Below are 2,500 nucleotides of genomic sequence, written 5' to 3'. Positions count from 1 at the left end.
CTATACGAAAGCCCCATCCAGCCCTGTGCCACCCGGGGGGTTCCAGGGTGCTGAGATGGCTGACGTTTTGCTCCGCTCTCGACGGTCACCGCGCAATGCAAGAACAGGCCAAAAACTGGCCAAAACGGCCCAAAAACGGGCCAAAACTGGCCATTTTTGGCTGCGCGAGCGGCGAGCGGCGGACAGCGAGCGAAGCGAGAGGCAGCACCGTCCCTGCTATACGAAAGCCCCATCCAGCCCTGTGCCACCCGGGGGGTTCCAGGGTGCTGAGATGGCTGACGTTTTGCTCCGCTCTCGACGGTCACCGCGCAATGCAAGAACAGGCCAAAAACTGGCCAAAACGGCCCAAAAACGGGCCAAAACTGGCCATTTTTGGCTGCGCGAGCGAGCGGCGAGCGGCGGACAGCGAGCGAAGCGAGAGGCAGCACCGTCCCTGCTATACGAAAGCCCCATCCAGCCCTGTGCCACCCGGGGGGTTCCAGGGTGCTGAGATGGCTGACGTTTTGCTCCGCTCTCGACGGTCACCGCGCAATGCAAGAACAGGCCAAAAACTGGCCAAAACGGCCCAAAAACGGGCCAAAACTGGCCATTTTTGGCTGCACGAGCGAGCGGCGAGCGGCGGACAGCGAGCGAAGCGAGAGGCAGCACCGTCCCTGCTATACGAAAGCCCCATCCAGCCCTGTGCCACCCGGGGGGTTCCAGGGTGCTGAGATGGCTGACGTTTTGCTCCGCTCTCGACGGTCACCGCGCAATGCAAGAACAGGCCAAAAACTGGCCAAAACGGCCCAAAAACGGGCCAAAACTGGCCATTTTTGGCTGCACGAGCGAGCGGCGAGCGGCGGACAGCGAGCGAAGCGAGAGGCAGCACCGTCCCTGCTATACGAAAGCCCCATCCAGCCCTGTGCCACCCGGGGGGTTCCAGGGTGCTGAGATGGCTGACGTTTTGCTCCGCTCTCGACGGTCACCGCGCAATGCAAGAACAGGCCAAAAACTGGCCAAAACGGCCCAAAAACGGGCCAAAACTGGCCATTTTTGGCTGCACGAGCGAGCGGCGAGCGGCGGACAGCGAGCGAAGCGAGAGGCAGCACCGTCCCTGCTATACGAAAGCCCCATCCAGCCCTGTGCCACCCGGGGGGTTCCAGGGTGCTGAGATGGCTGACGTTTTGCTCCGCTCTCGACGGTCACCGCGCAATGCAAGAACAGGCCAAAAACTGGCCAAAACGGCCCAAAAACGGGCCAAAACTGGCCATTTTTGGCTGCACGAGCGAGCGGCGAGCGGCGGACAGCGAGCGAAGCGAGAGGCAGCACCGTCCCTGCTATACGAAAGCCCCATCCAGCCCTGTGCCACCCGGGGGGTTCCAGGGTGCTGAGATGGCTGACGTTTTGCTCCGCTCTCGACGGTCACCGCGCAATGCAAGAACAGGCCAAAAACTGGCCAAAACGGCCCAAAAACGGGCCAAAACTGGCCATTTTTGGCTGCGCGAGCGAGCGGCGAGCGGCGGACAGCGAGCGAAGCGAGAGGCAGCACCGTCCCTGCTATATACGAAAGCCCCATCCAGCCCTGTGCCACCCGGGGGGTTCCAGGGTGCTGAGATGGCTGACGTTTTGCTCCGCTCACGACGGTCACCGCACCACGCAAGAACGGACCATAAACAGGCCAAAACAGCCCAAAAACGGGCCAAAACTGGTCATTTTTGGCTGCGCGAGCGAGCGGCGAGCGGCGAACAGCGAGCGAAGCGTGAGGCAGCACCGTCCCTGCTATACGAAAGCCCCATCCAGCCCTGTGCCACCCGGGGGGTTCCAGGGTGCTGAGATGGCTGACGTTTTGCTCCGCTCACGACGGTCACCGCGCCATGCAAGAACGGACCAAAAACAGGCCAAAACAGCCCAAAAACGGGCCAAAACTGGCCATTTTTGGCTGAGCGAGCGAGCGGTGAGCGGCGAACAGCGAGCGAAGCGAGAGGCAGCACCGTCCCTGCTATACGAAAGCCCCATCCAGCCCTGTGCCACCCGGGGGGTTCCAGGGTGCTGAGATGGCTGACGTTTTGCTCCGCTCACGACGGTCGCCGTGCCACGCAAGAACGGACCAAAAACAGGCCAAAACAGCCCAAAAACGGGCCAAAACTGGCCATTTTAGGTTGCGCGAGCGAGCGGCGAGCGGCGAACAGCGAGCGAAGCGTGAGGCAGCACCGTCCCTGCTATACGAAAGCCCCATCCAGCCCTGTGCCACCCGGGGGGTTCCAAGGTGCTGAGATGGCTGACGTTTTGCTCCGCTCACGACGGTCACCGCGCCACGCCAGAACAGACCAAAAACAGGCCAAAACAGCCCAAAAACGGGCCAAAACTGGCCATTTTTGGCTGCGCGAGCGAGCGGCGAGCGGCGAACAGCGAGCGAAGCGAGAAGCAGCACCGTCCATGCTATACGAAAGCCCAATCTAGCAAAGAACAGCCCAAAAGGAGGCAAAAACGGGGCAAAAGGGGCAAAAACGGGGCAAAACTT

The sequence above is a fragment of the Musa acuminata genome, unplaced genomic scaffold (genome assembly GCF_036884655.1).
Source record: "Musa acuminata AAA Group cultivar baxijiao unplaced genomic scaffold, Cavendish_Baxijiao_AAA HiC_scaffold_447, whole genome shotgun sequence".
NCBI classification, from domain to species: domain Eukaryota; kingdom Viridiplantae; phylum Streptophyta; class Magnoliopsida; order Zingiberales; family Musaceae; genus Musa; species Musa acuminata.
Note: the sequence above shows the minus strand (reverse complement) of the source record.